At 33.7% G+C, this 21,123-nt stretch overlaps 1 protein-coding gene across 43 annotated transcripts in view; it reads left to right on the top strand.

Annotated features, from left to right (window-relative positions):
* Window positions 1-21,123, top strand: part of PTPRD (protein tyrosine phosphatase receptor type D) — a 1,147,190-nt gene that overhangs the window by 380,495 nt on the left and 745,572 nt on the right. For 42 of the 43 annotated variants that reach the window (XM_050328659.1, XM_050328660.1, XM_050328678.1 and 39 more), the window contains exon 5: window positions 11,087-11,130. The exons of the other annotated variant lie outside the window; for it this stretch is intronic. The gene's annotated coding sequence lies outside the window, so the exon portion shown is untranslated. The remainder of the gene's footprint in view (window positions 1-11,086; window positions 11,131-21,123) is intronic. 43 annotated transcript variants of the gene reach the window in all.

The raw sequence follows: 21,123 nt of genomic DNA, 5'->3' as shown, positions 1-21,123 counted from the left end.
ATAAGTTCACAGAAACAAAATTATTTTATGAAATCCTGCTTTTATCTAGGTTGATTTTATCTAAAAAAGAGATTTCCATCTTGCAGGAATTTATAGTTTATCCTTCAGTGAAGTCAACAAAATGTCTCATGTGTGAGTCTCAGTTATACATGTCATATTAATCCTTGGATAGAATGATTTAGAATTATTTTTCTGACAAAATGAAGACTTGATAAAAGATACAGATAGCAAACATGCTTTTATTTAAATGAAAAGAGGACAAGAGGGTACGGGCTTAATCTCGCAGGTTTCTTCCAACCCAGATAATTGTATGATTCTACGAAAAACTGGACAATATAAAGATCATCTAAAAACATGATTACTAGACAAAAGAATATTTTTCTTTTCAAGTGTAGCTCCATATAGGACAATGCCTCTCCCTTCTAAAAGTTTCTTTTGACAAGAGGACAAAGTTAGTCAAATTTATGATAGAGTTTTTTAATGGACTATGTTAAAAAAGGTTTTATAGTAATTTTAGAAATTTATGAAAATTTTAGGAAATTTCATAAAACTTTAAGGAAGTCATAAAGCATTGATTAGCTAATGCAAAAAAATTTAAAATAAATTAAAAAAATCTTTAACATGTGGAGATTTCTATGAAAGATGTGAAATTAAAATAGGAATTACTAAAATCCAATTTGCACAACTTGAAATTGAACAGAATCAACAAAACTAAAACAAGTCCAAAAATACATTACATAATTATTTTAAAATGAATGTACCATTTTCAATGTTTAATCTGAAATGTTAGTGTCTCTTTCGTCTAAATCTTTTTCCCACTTAAGATTTTAAGATTCTTTTAAACGTTGTATTATTTTTGTAATTTTCTGACAGGTAAAGAAATCCTTTTGTGCAAAAAAAAAATCCTTTTATTTAATTTTTTTTTTCCTAGTCTAAGTGTAAAGAACTATATGAATGAGGCATTTATGACATTATTATTCTTTTAGGAAGTTTGTTTTCAGTCACCTTTAGGATAATTTTTCACTTCTGTTGCTTGGTCTGTTTTTAACAGTTTTTCCTATCCAATATTAATGCAAATTGCATTGTCATGTTTTGTGACTTTTCTGCACTTATACTCAACTATAGCCTAGATTCACAGATATTTATTTTTATTTTAATTTTTTTTTTAATCACTAATGGATTTGTAGCTGACCTATGGCTTCATCCATGAAAAGTTGCCTTTTGTATCACTGACGTATGCATTGTGCTGATAAGCACTGTGGTTCATTTTCCTCTTGGGTAAGCACAGTTAAAAAAAAAAAGGCGAGGAGTTGGGAGTGGAGGAAGAGGGAAAGAAAGAGAGAAACTCTCAGACTAATAATTACCTTAGCCTGAGACAAGGATGGCAAAACACCCTTGATTGCTTTCTAACCTTCAGTTATGTGTAATAAAATATGGCTGCTTCAGGACAAAAACTGTGTGATAGCTTCTGTCATTTTAATGTTTTTTCACTGAAATCCTGACAACTGTATTTCATTCAACATTATCAGTGTGATAATGTTTTAATTAAAGGGTAAATCTTGGCCTAATTATGAATTCTTTCCTGACATCAAAAGGACTGTCCCTAGTATTCTCAGTGTCATCATTTCATATTACATTTTAATTTGTTAGTTCATCAGTGTGAACTCAGTGTCCTAATATGTAAAGAATCATTTGTCATAATTCAGTGATCTAAAAAGGCTTGTTGAAAGGTGAACTGATTAGTAAAAATAAAGAAGATTTCAGCCTTATGGAACATATTATAAATTTTGTGTGCAACAGTACTTTTATCACATAGCACAGGAACAACTGTACTTCTGATATAAATGTTGGCACTATCACATAAACTTTCATCTGTTTCATGGTTGGAAAAGGAAAGCAAAATATACCCAAATACTTAACTTCTTGCTAGAGAGATTTTAATTTAGCTACAGTGGTTGGTGCTGTACAGCATGTAAATATTTTCTGATTTTACTGTATCTGGATTATGAAGATCTAAGGTGGATGTGGCCAGATAAGTGGATAAACTAAAAAATCTTGTATATCTCAAACTGATCCAAGAAATGTCTAGCGGTATATCTGCAAATTCAAAAAGTTTCTGTCTTTAATATCCTATAATTCCTTTATCTAGAGCTAAAAAAGAGAAATGAATCAACTAAACTGGAGAAACATATGGACACGTGGCTGATTAAAACTGAGATTTGAAGAAAAATGAGACCTATTGTTTTCTTATCTTGATAAAAAATTCATGTAGATCTCTCTAAAAATCCACCTGTTGTTGAGGATTTTTTATATTATAAATATTTTTTATATCATGCCATCTGTTGACATCACAAATAGCTCACAGTTTTGTGAGTTGTTTCATCTGCAGATGCTTTTGAAAGACTATACAACTGAGCATTTCAGAAACAGCAGCATTCTAGAAATAGTATTTCCAGAGCTACTCAAGCAGTAAGATCTTGCAATCAATATCTCTTCTATTTGTCTTTCATTTCTATTTGCATCATTCACAAATGTAAAGTTGTCTTTTTTTTTTGCTTTAAGATTTACAAGGAAACAGGTTTTCTTGTTTGGCTTCCACTGACTAGGGTTTGGTTCCCTTTGTGTCCCAGATCTGCAAACTTGATGCCTCCTGCATAAAACTGAAGTGGAAGATTTGCTTCAGAAGTGCACACAATATGATACAACTGTTATGGGCATTCAGTGCTGAGTGACAGAGGGTGCTAATTTCAATTAAAAGCCTTGAATCATGTATAGTTTGGATGCTGGATCCTAGTGCAGAATGGGGACTACCTCAGTGTTGTAACAGTTTTCAGTAATTGAATTTGAATTTTTAATGCTGAAATCTGAATCCAGAATATCTGAATACTTCTTTAGGTGCTCTGTATATTTGTGTGGAGAGCTAAGCAATGAAATTCACAAACACCACATTAAGGAACTGCCTGTAGCTGAGCTAAAAGTAATGATAAGGACAAATGTATCTTTGCACTGGTTTTCCTCTAATGTTTCAATGTCTTTCCAACTGAAGTAGGTGTGTATCTTCTTCAGTTCTGTGCTTTGAGCTCTTTCAAAAATTCCTGAGGCCTTTCTCCTAGTTAGGGTCATTTCTTTATACCAACAGATAGCAGTGACAATTATACTTCCGTCCCACTCCAGCTATATCTAGGTAGAGAATATTTGTTCATGGTATGATAAAGCTGTCCCTATTCTCTGTTTCTTCTTATGGAACTCATAAGCATATCTGGTTTGTTTTCATCTGGAGAAATAAAGAACTTGACTACTGTGGACTTGACTATTGTCTTCCTTACACAAGCTGTTCCACTTTGCACAGAATAAAACAACAACAAACCAACCACAAAAAACAAAGCAAAATGAAACACAAAACCTGACAAAACAAAACAAAAGAAAAGTTCTATATGATCCAAGAAGAAAGGTGGAGTGGTACTGATTCCCCAGTCTGCTGCTTATTTCAATGGATAGAAACCCTGATTCTCAGGATCTCTCTGCAACAGTGTGTTATACAGGACATCTGACTCATTCCTAAGCTATCTGAAGTTTTACTGAGCAATTCTACCTTCTCAGAGGGTCTAATTTTTCTGATACAGGTTGCAATACAAAAATCAGAATACAATCAGAACACAACTGAAAGCCCTGTTATAAGGCTCATTTTGTTAAATAACTAAATAAAACCGCCTCCTGAGTGAAAAGTGTTAAACAGTGAACAACAATATTCTACAAGAGCTCAGGACTGTGAAAAAAAGCGCATCACATCTAATTGAAGCTGGAGGAGAATTGTTAGTAGATGGAATGCAATTATCCAAACTGGAAAGTATCTAAAATACTAGGGTTAACATGCATATCTTTTCCTAATTTTTAATGTTAGAGCAGAGGGGAAATTATTGTTATTTTGCTACATTAAGGTTTAAATCTTGAAAATTTACTGCAGTAATGTGGAAATCATTAGAATTCCACTCATTTCTTTCAAAACAAAAGAAGAGAGTCCACTAAATTGTAAGTCAAAATAAAGCTAACACAGTAAGAAACACCATTAATTTACCTCTTTTAGCAGAGACATCCTTCTGAGTCTTGTAAGTTGTGGTCTGCATAAGCTGTAAACCCAAAGTCAGTGTGCTGGCTTGGAAAAACAATATCTCTTTAAGAGTGGTTTTGCATAATGATATAAGATGAAAAGCATGTATCAGTTAGAAGATTATCCTCTCCTTGCAACATGAGGATCTTGTAGGGCACAAGGGTGTATTTTGGAAGCGTTTTTTTTCCCCTTGTTATTTATTCATATCAACATTTACGTGTTTGCTGGATCAAGTTTCTTGGTCAGTTCTTTATTGTATTGTTCTTTAAGTAAAAAAGTTTCTTAACAGATTTCTTTTTAATTCATTATAATAAAGAATTATCTTTATTTCCTCTGCAAGACATTCTTCTCTGTCATTTGTATATACTGTATCAAATAATACAAACTTCCTATCTCACTGATATTAACTATATGTCAAGGTTCATTCCTGTTGAGAAAAAGTATCCCTTGAAAGTTATCATGCTTCAATCTACAATTCTGCAGGATGGAAGGTGTTTGCAGCCAAGACATGGGGTAGAAAATTCCATTTCCTTTAGATGACTGAGACTGCCACCTCTGAGATACTTCCTCAGAAGGAAATAATGCTAAAACTAGAAGCAAAAAAGATAACCACGTAGCAGGAAAAGCTTTTTAATGTTCTACACATTACCAGGAGAGCTACAAATACAGTCCAAACTACTTGATAATTCCTGTCAACTTATTTGTGGAAAAAGGTAGCTGTAAATAAGCCACCTAACAAAAAATGAGATTATGGAAAAGGCCCATACTTTTGGCATAAATTTAGCATGATACCAGTAGAAATATTACTTCTATAGTTGTCTTTGTTCCATGTCTTGCACAGAAAATATCTTCACTGGTAAAAATTAAGAAAAAATCAAGGACAAATATTGCCTTCCCATCCATATAATGGTATAGTGTTGTGACACATTAATGTCAGTGTTACAGGCTGATAATATGATAAAATTACCACTTTATCATGCACAGGTGCAATTCAGCTGCCAGAATTAATACAGACCACTTACACAAATTCTGAGCTCCTACCCCTAGCAGAGGTTCTGATACTCTTTTATGAACTAATAGGAATCGGTCTGTGAATAATTCTGACAATGCTGGCATTACAAAAATGTACTGATTTTGGTTGTGGTAGAGACAATTTTATTCACAGTGGCTAAATGGGGCTGAGTTTTGAATTTGTGCTGAACACACGGTTGATAATATAGAGATGTTTTTGTTTTTGCTGAGCAGGGCTTGCACAGAATCAAGGCTTTGGTTTTTCCTATTGCCATGCTGGCAAGGAAGCAGGGGGATGCCTAGGAGGTCAGGAGGAGACACAGCTGGGACAGGTGACCCAAACTGACCAAAAGGACATTCTAAACCATATGGCACCATGCTCAGTATGTAAGAAGAAGAAGGGGAGAAGAAGGAGGAAGAGGGAACATTTAGAGTGATGGTGTTTGTCTTCCCAAGTCACCATGAAATGTGATGGGGCCCTGCTCTCCTGGGGATGGCTGAACACCTACCTCCCCATGGGAAGTAATGAATTAATTTAATTCCTTGGTTTGCTTTCCTTGGATGCATAGCTTTTGCTTTCCCTATTAAACTGTCTTTATCTCAACCCATGAGTTTTCTTTCTTTTACCCTTCTATTCTCTCCCTGATCCCATTGGCAGGAGAGTGAGTGAGCTGTGTGGTGCCTGGTTGCTGACTGGGGTTAAACCACAATGCTCCTCTTTTTGGCATCCAATGTAGGGCTTGAACAGTTCAAGATACCAACAAATCTGATTGGGATGTACTGAATTTCATTTGCATATGTTAGTGCTGTTTAGCTAACATTAACGTAACTACTGGTTTTGGCAGTAGTAGATTCCTGCAGTGATTTTTAAAGAATAATGTTAAGATCCACTTTTAAAAGTATGATATAATGTGTATATGGTGAGGAATTACAGCATTTATTAGGTCATTATTTGTATAATTATTAAGAATGACTGTATCATATGTATAAGAGCAGAACAGAAGTCAAGTACAGCAAGATCATGCAGATTCACTATTGCTTAAATTTTCTACTTCCTTGTGGTTAAAGACCTCTTCACAAACTTCAGGAAAAGTAAATAACCTCAGTGATTTGGGCCTAATCTGCAAAACCAATGGGTTTGCTCACCTCTGTACTGTCACATCTGAGGAACATGTATCCGAATTTCTGTAGAAGTAGCAAAACAGGAGTAAATTTATAGATATTTCTACAAAAATTATAATAATCATCTATGGGCCCGAAAAAAAAAAATTGTTTAGTCTTGTTGAAGCAGAAGACAAGGAATTAAAGTACTCTTTGGAGTTAAAGTCAAGACTATTAGATAACAAAGATATTGAATGCATACGTTTCATGATTACTAGTCTACCAGTCATACAAACCTTGTCTACATGGATCTCATAGATCAATTTTTGTGCCTATAAACTTAATCCAGAGTGTTGCAAACACTTCCCATTAGTTTCCTCTTTTAGAAGAGTTAGTATTTTATCCAGCCTTGCTATTCTGACAAAAAATTGAAGATGTAATGCCTTTGACTGAAATGTTTGTGTTAGATAATAGGTAGTTAAGCAGAAAGAGAAAGAGTATGCTTCTTCTGTGCTTCTAAAGATCTATTAATAGTTAAAAACTATCATTCAATGGTAACATATGAAGAGGATTTTGGAGATTAATATGCCGGGACTGGAGGTAATTCATTTCATAATGAATTCTTATATTCTACATAGGGCTAGACAGTACTTAAGAAATCAAATTCTGTTCTGTGTACTGTGTTATATAAGTAAAGTCACTTTACATTGGTCTGAAATTAACTGTGATGCAATGAGACTGTCTGGATGCTATCCCAAGAAAGCATTTTGTATGTATTTTCCTTCTCCTCTGTTGTGAATTAATAATGTGTTTATTGGCCCATGTCTTGAAGAATGTTTTTCCATTTATTTCTATTATGTAGGTGTTTATAAGTTGTACCTTGTATCTGTTGATACCACTTATTTCTTCTCCTGTAGTATGGTTTTGGTACAAAAATATCTCTTTAGTTTACTGTCCCCATTCTGAACCTCTAGCTTTTCCCATGTGTCTCTTTACCTATAACCGACAGGCTGTTGCAAGGAATTAGGTATTCCCTAGTTAACTGACCTTTGCAAAGAAGGTTCTTGGAGAAAACCAACAAAATGAACTACTACATGCTTTCTTAGCTTGAAATTCCTAATAAACAAATATGAAGCAAATATTCATAGATTAAAGACCAAATACTTCTAGTCTTTTTCCAGTAATTGAGTGTATTTTCAAGAGAAGTTCAATTTTGACAGAGAGTAATTTTTTTTCTTTCCATTTCATTACTGTCTGTCTCAAATAGTAAATATTTCATACTACTGACTGGCACTTCACAGTTGGTACAAGTAAGTGTACAACAGTCAGAGTTCATCTAAAGGCCTCCAGCTGCAATTTTATTATTAAATACCATTCCATAAATACAGTTAATGTTTACTCACTGGTTTTATATCCATGGAAGCAATATTCAGACACACATTATCAGAACTGCAATAGCTGAGACTATAAGTCTCCCATCAGTCTTAGTCCCAAAAGAAGGATCAGATGCTCTTGATTAAAATACCTCCATAATAAGTCTCAGAATAGCTGTTGATGTCATGAACATCTGTCTAGTAATTGCAGCACCTCAGTTTTGAACTCAGAAATGAGGTTTGCAGACTGTACTTTCAAAGGAATTAGCGTGCTTGGAAAAGCACCTGAACAGCTAACCTACACAGGTGCTTTTAGAAATCACACTGATGAGAGTTGAATGACTAAGTGCTTTGGCAAATAAACACCTATTTTCATCGTACCAAAATGCCTTTCAAAATTCTTCAGGCTTAGGCTTCTTTAATAGCTTAATCAAGAAAATACAAAAGACAAACCCAGGAAAAATCGTGCTTGACTACAACAGTGTAGTGTCCAGAAGAGTTTTGGCCTTTTCTATATGAAATATATCGTGTACATATCATGAACAAATAGTAAGCCTTGGCGTTCAGAGCACAACAAGTTTGTTATTCAAAGTAAATATTTTTGTTACCACAAAACACTGATCATCCAAAACACTGAGAGTTCTCTGAAGAAAAAAGTTGCTGTGCCCCTTTTTCCTGTTTTCAGACATCATGAAAGTAGGAGTAAGAAGTAGCTCATTCACAGTCTAAAGCTTGATCAGATGAGGCGAGTGGTAAGATTCTTTTTTGCTCACATGTTAAGTGGGTGGACATCCCAACACAGTCTTCATTCACAGATTATCATTGTAATATATAAAATTCAGTGACTTCATTTTCAATGGATGCTTATGTAAACAAGGTAAGAAGGAATTAATTCACACTGGTCAAATATCGCTGCCCAAGAAACCTGATTTTTTTCTTAACTGATCACTAAAATGTTTGATTCTGTTTAGTTTCAGTGCGTAGCCTTTTTTTTCAGCTCCTGTCAGTCATCTTGACACTAACTCTTTATTTAGTCCTTCAAGTAAAACATATATCAGCTTCAGGTCTAGGAAAACTGACACTTGTGGGATAGGAGGTCAGACTGTTACTGGAAGGCAGTTTACAAGCTATCTGGAAAGACTGTTGACCAATTCCTCTTATTTTAAACAATAAAAATTAATATTTTTAGGAGTGGATTAAGAACGGTGGCAGAACGGAGTACCTGTTTCATGAGGAAACATGTCACTTAGCAGCCTAAGGCTTCACCCTGGTGATGTGCCCTCCCAGAACATGACTGGTTTGATTGTATTTAAGAATAAGTGTTGTGTATTTCTTAGCCTGAGAGTTAAATCCTGAAGTTAGGTATTTGCTATGTGAAAGAATCTGTTTCTGAAGATGCTGTGGATTAGACACTTTGAAATAGACCTATGTGTTTTCACTGATCCTAATAGATTCTTAACTTAAAAGAAATGCATTTCTGAATCTAAAGTATTCAGTAACCTTTCACTTCAAAGACATGACCTCCCCTTAAAGTCAAAGAATTCTTGCGGAATATGACGTATTCTTTCTCATGTCCTCCTTATAGATATTGATAGTAAACTCGGTTAAAACGTTTCAACAAATCTGACGAGATCAGTCACTGCTCTTAAAGGTGAGCTGTGGAAGGCTTTTACAGTGTTTAGATTATTCAATTAGGTTCAAAAGGAGCAAATTAACAAATTACATTCAGGTCACTTTTTAAGCAAATTCAAAGCCTAACTAACATAAACACAGGCAGAAATAATTTTGTACATTCTGAGCCTTTGCTCAGATCTGATCATTTTTTGTTGTTTGCTTTCTTGCTTGGTTTTTTCTGGGTTTTTTTAGTTTTTTTTTTGCCTGGGGAGCTACATGTATAGAGCTACATGTATAGAGCAGTAGTAAGCTGTATGGTCAGTCTTGTCATGAACATACCATATGTAATTTCTAATGTTAATCCTGAAATTTTTACTTTTATCTGGTTTCTGCTTGAGTGCTCATATTCCCAATAATATATTTGAAAAATATTGATCTAAGACCAGTTTCAGGAATTCATTATTTGTACAGTCAAATTACCTAAGAATAGTTTCTTCCTTTTTCCCCATAAAGTGAAATGCTTCCCGGAACTAATCAATCGTTTCCTATTTGGACAGATAAGATTCAGCATTTATAATTATTGCAGGACTAAACCCAAGATCTTTACACATTGATATGGTAGATTTCAGCCTCCTAATAATATCTGTTGTTATTCTTAAACTTTACAGCCCTTCACACTTGTAACCACTGTAACTGTTTTTGTGAACAGAAGCTTTGAATACTCATGTGAACATTGCCTGTATAGTTTTAATGCTAGTTGACATATATATCCACACTCACAGAAAAATGGGTGAGAAAAATTGAGGAATTGATCTTTTGAATATTTCCCACTTCAATGACTGAATATCTTAAGATGTGCACATTAGAAATATTGTTTTAAGTGAATTAAGTGCCAGTTCTCAAAACAGTCTGATTAAGCTTCCATCCCTTATTTTGAATATTTTAGAATTATGCAATGGAATACTGAAATTGTACATGTGAAGTTTGTGTTGCAACAGTACCAAGGATTCAGGTGGAGGAACACTGAAGTTAATGTTCATAACCTACCTTTGTTCTTATTATTTAATTACTATTTACTGAGTCCTACTTCTCAAAAAATAAATGATAAAACCACACAAACCCTTAGACAATTTATAATATTTAATGGAATGTTTTATGCAGCCTTAAAAATAATGAATTTAAGTGCTTTGCATTATGGAGTTTTTATTTTAATTAATCCTTTAATGTCATTAAAATCTGTAAACTGATTCAATCCAGAAAATATGTTTCAAGAACTACAAAGCTATGTGTTTGGAAATAGTGACCTGTCGTAAAAATATTGAATTCTGCATAATTGTAGACTTTAATTTGTGAGATCATTTAAACATTCAATTATGAAAATTACAATTAGAAATGCTCTCTGATAGGATCTGAAATGAAATTCTTTGCCATAATGGTGGTGAGGCACTGGAACTGGTTACCCAGAGAAGTCGTGGCTGTCCCATCCCTGGAAGTCCCATCCCAAGACCAGGCTGGATGGGGCTTTAACAACCCACTCTAGTGGCAAGTGTCCCTGACACTTCTAGTGGGAGAGTTGCAGGTAGATGATCTTTGAGTTGTCTTCCAACTTGAACTATTATATGATTCCATGACAACAAGGCCTGTAAGAAAATTCAGAAATATCAGATATATTTCATAAGAGGGAAAAACAAAACTGCAGAAGTCCATTTATATTTTCACTTCTAATTGTTCTTTTCAGTTATGTATGCGGTGCTGCAAAGTTCTAATTTTTTTCTGATTATTCCCATCAACCAATGTAAATATGCGTATAAAGAAAACCATGGTATTTTCTAATGGCTGTGACTACCAGTAACATCAAACACTTCTGAATCTTTTTTAGATCTCTATCCTGAGACAAAACAGCAGGATGTGCCTTGGAGAAGAGTAAGTTAAAAAATTCTTTGTTGTGGAAATTTTTTTTAGTTATAGTAATAGCAACTGGATACTGTACATTGAATTTCAATGAAATAAATCCTTTATCCATTCATTTTTAAAATACAAAGCCCCTCCCACTGCACCGTTTATTCAGACTTGATTTCAGCAGGTCTACTTCTTTTGAATGCATTGAATTCAAACATTACCAGTCTTAGTAAATTACTATAAAATATTAAACAGCAATCATCCTACATGATTTTGTTGCTTCAGGTAACTCAGCTCTAGAAAAGAAACTTGACAGAACATGAGGTGTCCTTAAAAGAAAAAAAAAATTGTGTGTGTTTAGCTACCTATTAATCACTGGGCTTTCTCCTTTCCTTAAGCCTGAAATGTCTCTCTGGTGCTTGGAAAGTTGCTTTTTATTGTTAAAAAAAATTACATAGGGCTAATGTAGAGTTTATATCTCTCTCACATAGCATTCTTGGTCATCTTTAAAATTGAAATATTTTTTCAGTCCAATTTTTGTATTGTTTTGCTTTGTCCCTATAGCAACATGTTCAAATGCCAGTGACTCAGTGACACAGCTTGAGTAAAAAGAACAATATCTGTTAACTACTTGATATTGAGTGAATGACTAGCAGCAAAGCCTTTGCTAAGTCAAGAACCTGTCATGCTGTTATTCAACAGCAAAATTAGTGCAATGTAAGTAATATTGATTCCCAAGTGGCACAATGCTACATTACAATGCTGGCTGCTAATCCTTATTTCTATTTGTTAAAGATACCGTAAAGTCTGTTTGAGTGGAAAAAATAAAGTTACTATAATCCTGCAGTTATAAAAGAAAAGATGAGCACACCTAGAATTTTGCCTTTGGTTTGGCGAGTTTAGGATTTGGAAATTTAGACTGAAGACTAACCCCAATCCCTAAAGAAATACAACTTCTCTATCCAGGAAAATAAGTCTTGTTTCACTGCACACACAAAAGTAAGATGCAAAGGGTAGAAGGTATGAAATACTGGGAGTAGTTCATCTGTGCTGCCTCCTGGGAGAATCTTTCATTTTTCCTTTCCCCAAATTTAAAAGCAATCTCCTAAAGTCACTGAAATCACTTGAGGTATATCTTCAATTCATTTCAATTGTCACAGTTCCGTTCCATTCAGCACAGTCATATTAATTTTCATCACCTCACTGCTTGAACATAAATCTTTATTACCTCAATTAATGAGTTTCATTTTTCCTTTCCTTTGATGTGTTTTGTGGGAATATACTATACTTTCAGTCACATTTGTGGGGCACTGAAAGAGGCATTTGGTGTAAAACCTTCAGTATTGGAGCTATGCTGCTTTCAGGCCTACTGAGAAATCAATATTATACTCAATCAGCAAATGTCTTTTTGTTCTGGAGCTCTGTTCTTTACCATAAAGTGTTGCATTCTGATAATCTGTCGAGATCACTGGATTGTCAGAGATAGTTCCAATGGGAGGAAGCAAGCCAAGAAGGGGAAATGTTGTTTTCTTACCTTAAAGTTGTTAAGTTGTAAATATCAGATCATAAGCAAAGTCTGGACATTTAGATGTCAAAAGGAAAACTAACATTTTCCTAAATTAAGGTATTTTCAGACAGAAGACTTTATGGATGTAGTTCATACAGTTGCAAGCAATATTAGCAACACACTTCTAGCAAATTAGGAGGCAAAGGGATATTGAACAGAAAAATATGAGTGTTATGTCCTCAAACCAATATTTTGCTTCAAAATACAGTAAAATAACTTAGGCCTTACTATATTTTACCCATTCTAGATATGTACTGCAAAGTCCAACCATTAACTTAACCCTGACAAGTCCATCACTAAACCATGTCCTTAGGCATCTTGTTTACTGATATTAGCAGGTGAAAATAGGTTCACTAATTTACAGATTACTATTTCATGACAGCAGAGGTGTCATTGGAACAAATATGTTTTCACACAAAATTGAAATTACAGGATTAAGCTAACATTATGTCAGCAGAAGTAACTTGATAAATTTTTGCACAATTGCAGCTCATCAGGTTAATCCTGGACTGCACTTAAATGCAAAGCACCTTAACAAAATAAATGGGTTTTAATTCAGTCTTTATAAAGTCTTTAGTCTTAGCAAGGGTGAGTAAAAAAACCCCAGCTTTAGAATATCAGAGAACAGGATGCTGAATTTCCTTTCAGAAAACAAACCGTGTCTTTTCCTGGAGAAATAAAAATGAGAGAACTGAAATTTATTTTTCAACCGATTCTGTTCTGTCTGGTCAAATCAGAAATGTTTAACACCTCCTTTGAAGATTTCTTGATGAATCAGACTAATATGAAACTCCATTAAAATTCAACTAACAAATAATCTGTCTTTGAAAAATTTCTAAGTTATAGTGTCTGGAAGCAGGTACATTTTTAAATTAATTTGTTTTACTGTTTTAATTGGCTTCAGGTTTCAAAATTTATAGACACTGAGCATTTTCTAAATGTTGATATGTTTGAAAGCTTCTCCCTTATTATAATGATAAAATATGTTCTTTCTAAAAAAAAAATCAATATAGATCTCTAAAAATATTAGCAGTAAAAGATTACTAGAAGTGTAATATGTATTAATAGACAGAAAATTCTCCTTTTCAACTTTATTATTCTTTTGATATAATCAAAACATTTTCCAAAGTCAATTAAAAAATGTTGCATCAATAAACATCATCACCCGTTTCTTTTCTTCTGAATTACAAGCAGGAGAGTTTGACTGTATGGGAGAATAATTATGTTCTTTATTTGCTAGTAAAGGTTAAAGTTGTTATTGCAATTATTATTATTATGTAATAATATAGTTAATAAAAAATAAAATAAATATATATGATAACATTTTATAATGTAAGTAATACTTTAAAGATTATTTTTTTATTTGTATCTTTATGACATACTGCCTGTTCCAAGGAAATATAATAAAAATAATTTTATATAGATGACTTTCAGGTTGATAATTTTGAAAAGTCTTCTAGTTAAAATAAATTTGAAGGAAAAGAACTAAGGAAATGAAGGAAATAAACTAGAAATAATCTATTATCAAAAAAAGAGTTCATTTGAAAAAGAAATTAGAAGTGATAAAGTATTCCCAATTTTGACACAAACATACGAAAATGTGATTTTTCAAAGTAAACTATTGTAACCAAATCTCCATTTCTCATCAAAAATGTTGACCAGACGCTATTATAACTGCTATTATTAAATCATGCAGGTTCAGTAGTTGTGTCATCATGCTTCAGAATCCGTCTCTTAACAAGCTAAAAAATAGCACTCCTTAGTTTTTGAAGTGCTTTAACTCACACACACACATATATATGAATATTTCATTGTCAATATGAAGTGAGACCATGCTGATCGTATAATTTCCAGCAAAATTCTTTCAATCTTGTACTTCAAGTGATCTTTTCTGGTATGAGGTCCAGTGTTTGTACTTCCAAGCAATGAACGGAGCAAATTTCAGTGATCTCTGAGACTGTAGAGATAGATATTTTTCAGTTCTGTGTCTGTCTCTACATACAGCAGATTTTCTAGTATTCTTTTAATAAATTTCTGAATTCTTTCATTATTTTATATATAAAATGTTCCTTAACTAAATAGAATTTGCTAACATTTCTAAACCTTTCTATTTCTGTTTATTTTAGACAAAATAGTAGAAAGATGTTAGTGATATTTATAAGTGAAAACAAAATATATGAGTGGATTTCAGCCCAAAATGTGCTAAAAACTGAATAAAATATATCTACATCCCACCTAAATATTACAGGAAGGAAAAGTTACCTGGATATAAACTGAGGACAATTTTGTAGTCTCATTAAATACTATGCAGCATATGGCTTAAATCTGAGTGATCAAAAAAAAAAAAAAAAAAAAATCAGGTAAAAAAACCCAGTCCACTTCTATGCTTTTGCCTATGAATCACTTATTTTTCTCCTTGAGCATTTAAAAGTGACTAAAAAACCCCAAACCCTAGTCCTTTATTTCTATTATGTCTAGGAAGGTCCTAAAAAATTAGCAAGGCTTTCCCTTTTCTTACTTCAGTACCTGTTTATTGTAATGGCAAATGACTATAGTTTGTTAGTCTTTTAAAGACAAATTACAAATCCCCGTGGGATCTCATCAGATGTCCTCACGGGGTTTTTTACATCAAATCCAGAAAACAACTAAAACAAAAAAGAAAGTAATGAGGCCATTTACATTTTTCTTAAAAGAAGAAGTAGTAAATCTCCCAAAGGGAAGACCCAACAGATACAAGCAACCCAGGTAACTAGAGCAGAAATTAGTAATATTTTCAGCTGCAGGGTGGGAACCTCCCTTTCTAAAAGCACAAAGAGAAGTCTTTCAGTGTATTAAATAACAGGAACAAGCACCTAAATACTTTGTAATGTATGACAGGTAGCTCAGCTTAAGGTTAGGGTACTTTTCTGAAATCCACTTTTAGAGGCCTATAGACAGTTACCATTACCCTAGCATATAAGGTTTTGTAAATGCAATATGAACTACATATCTCGTTTTATATATATATGATCTGCTGATCTCCACAAAAAAAATCCCAGTTAGATGAGCTTTCCAAAATTATCAATTCACTAATTTCTTCATGTTATCAAGAAAGATGTGTGAGAAATGTAGGAGTGAAACTAGCTTAAGAATATCTAATAAACTTACATGTGAAACGCGTTATACTCATCAGTATGTTTCAGGTGGAGAGAAAGACATCTATTGAATAAGACATCTATTGCTTTGTAGTCTTTACAACATATTCACTTTGTAAAAATAATTAAAAAGTGGCACATTTGGGTTTGAGCCTTTCCTGATTTGGTGCTTGAAGTGTTATAAGCTTATGTACAAGACTAGTCTCAGATTTTACAGTTATGAGACCTTCACTGAGTTTCTGTTAATTGTCTGACTAATTTAACACACTGAAGAGATTTCATAGCGTGATGGCAGTAATCTGTAATTCTGTGTAGATCAAGGTTGCTACTGAAGGTAAACTTCTGAATTAAGAAACCAAAACTATTACCATTTAAGGTAAATACCATTTTCATTTTTTCTATGTAAAGACAAAGGTACAGATGAACAGTGATGGAGTGTTTTTCTTCTCTTGTATGGGATCCATGTCTGAGGTGAAGGAGCTGGTGACTGCTATGTCATGTCTGGGAGAGGGATGTTGCAGTCTAGCCTGTTTCTCAAGGCCAGCAGTCAAGTGCAAGTCTTGTCTGCAGCAGGTGTTCTTATTTCCACTCCCACTACTTTATTTTGTAGTATTCAGAATGTTTTCTGACAGTCCTAATGTTAGATAGGGCCAAAAATCCAAATCTGTAAAATGATACTGATAGAAATACATCTCTGAAGTTTAGATATGAGGAAGTATGAGAAGGTCAAATGAGAATTTTAAATGCTTTTGTCTGGATTAAATTTTTTCCCTGAGGTACTTGAAGGTCTGCACTTGGATATTTTTCATCTTTAAAGCAAAGTAAAGGGTAAATAATTAGTAATGAAAAATAATACAATATAGTTTGTATTTAAACAGTAGTGTTTTGAATAATTCCCTTTTCTCAGTGTATTATGATAACAGCAAAAAATAGGAAATTAATGTAAGTGTGGAATTTTTGTCTTAATGGTGATGTTTCCATAAAGCACTATACTATATATTTTAATAGATCTCACAGAAGCTAGCTATGCTTATTTTAAGGTCTGTGCTGTTTTGCAGATTTTTATTTTTTTTATTTTAATTATGCTCTTCTTTTTTTTTTTAAAAAAAGGAAACACTACAAACACAATACTTAAAACAATCATCAGATAAAATTAATTTGATACAGTTACAAGTAGATAATTGTAGACACACAAAATGTGGTAATTTGCCTCTGCAAAGGGATAAACATTTTGCATTATTCAATATAAACAATATTATTTTCCTGCAGAGTAGAATTTTTTCCTATTTTTTTATTGTGAATCAGACAGCCAAATCATTTTCTATTTTCCAGCATCACTGTTTCTACATCTTTACTCATAAATGACTTCTAAATAGATTGTTTTTCCCGTCTTGTATTACTAAGGAAGACTGTTTTCAAACACTTACCTCTGTGTGTAATTTGAAACTTGATCCCAAGGAAAAAGAGAGAGGCCACTAAACAAATATTTAAAAAAAAAATCTGAAATAATCTTCTCTATTTTATAATCATAATACCAGGAAGCTCAATATTTCTGCTCAAACAAAAGGGCTGGTTTACATATTTACCAAAGGCCTTATGATGTTTGCAGTCGACTTTGTAGAAGACAACATTTATAAAACCTTTACAGTGTCTGGCAGGTGCCATACATTCTCCTGGGGATTAGTTTTATTCAGATATTGTCTTTCATTTGAACTTCAAACACTTTTTTTTTTTGTTAGAGACAAATTTTTAATAGGTTTTGGATATTAAAACCTCTCTCATTTGTGTCATTACATACCCACTTTGAATTTACATATGGGAAATAAATACCAGTAAAGCTAAAGACTATTGTTATTTTTAAGGAGAGAGGGGAAAGATGAAGAGGTATAAATGTAGTTTCAATTACTCAAAGAACTAAAAACCATGACCTGTGCCATATTCTTCTTTCTTTTTCTTTTCCTTTATTTTTTTTTCCTAAATAAAACAGACAGTTATTTTTCCAGTACTTTTTTTTTTCTGTATCTAGTCCCACGGAGACCATATTGTGCTAAAAATAGACAAAATATTGTCTTTAGCAAGACTTAGTCTTAGCAAGGAAAATCAAGAATTCCATTTTGAAAGAGAAAATTCATATCTGAAGAGCTACTCAGCTGATTTTGCTCCTCTTTGAAGCCCCACAAGTAGGTGAAAATGCAGATTCCTGCTTTGTAGCTTCTAGATTTTGGAAAAAACACAAGGAATTTAGGAACTAAACCAAAATGGTGTTCAAAAAGAGGATTATTAGACAGTTGCCTATAAATTGTCTTCCTGTTGATGCTTTTTGTATTTAGACAATATGTTAAATCCTACAGTATACCTTTAAATAAGCCCAAAGTAAAAAAAAATTGGAAAGAAAAATCTTTGAAATCTCTGCCAGAATTCAGATTGCCATAAGATACCTAGTGTTTTGGGAACCAGGGTGACGCATTTATTTTTTAACTGATAAATACTTTTCCCCCTTACTTTCTGAAAGGTTTACAAGGATCTTCCTTCCATCCCCTCTGGTTTACCACAGGTCTCTTGGGGACTAAATGAAAAGGAGTCGGAAGAGTCCCCCCTTTGTTTTCTTGGAGCAGATAAGAATCTCCTCAGAACTCAGCCTCTCTGAGAGCTGGATGGAAGTGTATCCACCTTTTTTGTTTATTTGTCATTCACTCTAGGAATCCTTGGTAAACAAAACTTCTCTCCTTTCAGGAAGGCTTTTGTCTATTTTCTGCTGAACTGTAGGGCTGCATTCACTCCCGTGAATTTCCACACTCCTAAAATTTCTAGTTAAATCCTTCTCACCCAGCAGCCTATTATGACATTGTGCCTTGTGGATTCCTCTGTGCTAGTCCAGCTTCAGACTGCTTCTGCTTTAGGGCCCTAAGAACACTCTTTTCACTGATTATAAGCATTGCTACTAAAGAAACTCTGTGGTAGGGTTCCAAGAGGAAAAATAAACAGTTTGATGTACCTGTGGATAATTTAATAATCAGTGGTCTACAGCTAGAATTAATTTGTCTGAAAGTGAAGACCCCTCCAGAAGAGCTTTCCACTCAGGGAATTGTGTTTTGAGAGGATTGAGGGGAATGTGGGGAAAACTCTGAACTGAAAAACAAAAACTTCACTATTGACTTACAAGTAGAAACTAATTTTATTTACAAAAATTAATGTGATATTAAGATAAATGCATTTTTTTTGCCTCTCAGGAAATGCTTTGTTTTTCCTTTAAAACTTCTATTCAACTTGTATGAAGCAGGGCTTATAATTCTGACTACACTAGCAGAACAATGTGTCATGACTTTCCTGCATCTTAGAGAGTTATACTAATACCCACCTCACCCAAAAGAACTTGTTAAAATATTAAAATTTTTACCTTCATGAAGGACAAGGTGTAGAACTTCAAGAGTAAAAAGAAGAGAAATACTGCCCTAAGGCAAAATAAAAAGGTACCTCTTTTGAGATTTTTTTCTGTCGTAAACAATTTACACCTATATTTGAGGAATAAACTGCAACTGTGCTGGGTCATACACAAATGTAGAAAACCAGGAAGTCCTAACAATTTAGGTTGCTCGTTATCTGAAACAGAATTTTAAGGACTAGTTCTAGTCAGCATTCTAGGGGCTGCTGAGGCATACATACAGTGCAGGTAGCTCGGTTTGCAAGCTGCAGATTGAAGTCTGGAGGGTAGGAGCCCCAGGCAAGAGACAACTGCCAACCTTTTGTAAAAAAGGTGTGCAAGGCTCTGTAGCACTGGACAGGGGATTGGACACCCAGAGATACAGCAGGAGCCAAGGACTCAGCTGGAAGAGCAAGGCTTCTGTTCATACATACTGCAGGTATAAAATCCCAGGGATTCCTTTGCTCGGGGTCCCTCCCAGGAGGCACCCAGCTAGAGACGTTGTTGCATCATGATTAAATTATTTTAACAATTGAGATGGCTGAGATTCTTCTGCAGAACTAAACATGGTTTGACTGTGTTATTGTGTGTGTGTAGCTGCAAAGTGGCCTCAGTTCTAGCTCAGGTGATGCAGCTGTGACTGCCTGAGTGGCTTCAGGATGGTCAGACAGGGAGATTTTCTTAACATGGCAAACCCACTTCTGCTGTTCCTTCCATACATCAGAAGTGGAGATTATTACTGTGTTGGTTTAGTACTTTTGTAGTCTACAGAAATGTAGGAAACTTTGAAGAAATAAATACAGGACTGATTTCTTCTTCGTCTAGGAGTTCACTACAAAATACAGAAATTAGAAATGATGTAATGAAATGTGAACATTTGTATCTTCCTTGCAGAATTTCCTAAAGAATATGGAAGATTTAGTTCAATTTGGCCATACATTCTTCTTTAACTCAGAGTTTTCCCATTTCTGACATCAATTCAAAATGTAAGTTCCTCCTAAAATATTAGCTTCACTTTTGATTCATTGAACAATGGAGAGTACTGAAAGTGACTGAGTAGAAGAGAATCCATAGTTTGTTTTCTGTGCTATATAATCTTATACTAGTGAGGGAATTCGAAGAGAATGATGGTGTACAATACACACTAGAATATGTACTTTTTCTGATCATTTTCTTACATTCAGTCATATTTGTGTTAACTACTCTTCTCGTGCATGAAACTTTTTCAGATGCATTTTAAAGGAGTAATTTTATAGAATCTGAAGGATTTCTCTTATCTATCATACCAGAAATATTTTCAAAGCATGCTGTGTAATTAAGCATGAACTCCCCTGCCTGTATAGCAATCCAAAATCAAACTGTGTTTTTCCAGGTGTTTCTCCAAGCCCTTTAGAATATTTCCAAGGGTACCCCCTTACAACTGATGGTTCATTGATTGGTCTGGAGTTTCTTGATTTTCATATTTGTTGTTGTTGTTGTCATTTTTTTGTTGTTTTACTTTGTTTTGATTTTTCCTTTTAATAATGGTTGTGTTCTAGAAAATCTCCTTCTTTTCAGATATTTATGCTAAAAGTAATAGTAGAATTCAGGTGAAGAAACCTGAGATATAGTTAAATTCAGAGACAAAATAGGAAATATTTAATAAGTTTTTTGTCTACCTAATTCAACCTGTAGGTTAGAGAAGGTTTTCCAGGTACTTTCTGCAGATTTGTCTATAATTACAGCAACTAATTAAGATGAGCTTTACACTTTCTAAATTATTTTCTAATTTAGCCTTTTGTGTTGGAGTGAAGGATTGAGCATTAAATTTATATACAAAAAAGTAAATTTTTAGAGGTCTAAGTGAAAATGAAAAAATGTAAAAGTGCAAAATGGACTCAGTTGATTATATTTTT

Source organism: Myiozetetes cayanensis, unplaced genomic scaffold, assembly GCF_022539395.1.
Source record: "Myiozetetes cayanensis isolate MyiCay16 unplaced genomic scaffold, myiCay2020 scf4, whole genome shotgun sequence".
Taxonomy (NCBI): Eukaryota; Metazoa; Chordata; class Aves; order Passeriformes; family Tyrannidae; genus Myiozetetes; species Myiozetetes cayanensis.
This window is presented reverse-complemented; position numbering and strand designations above follow the sequence as displayed.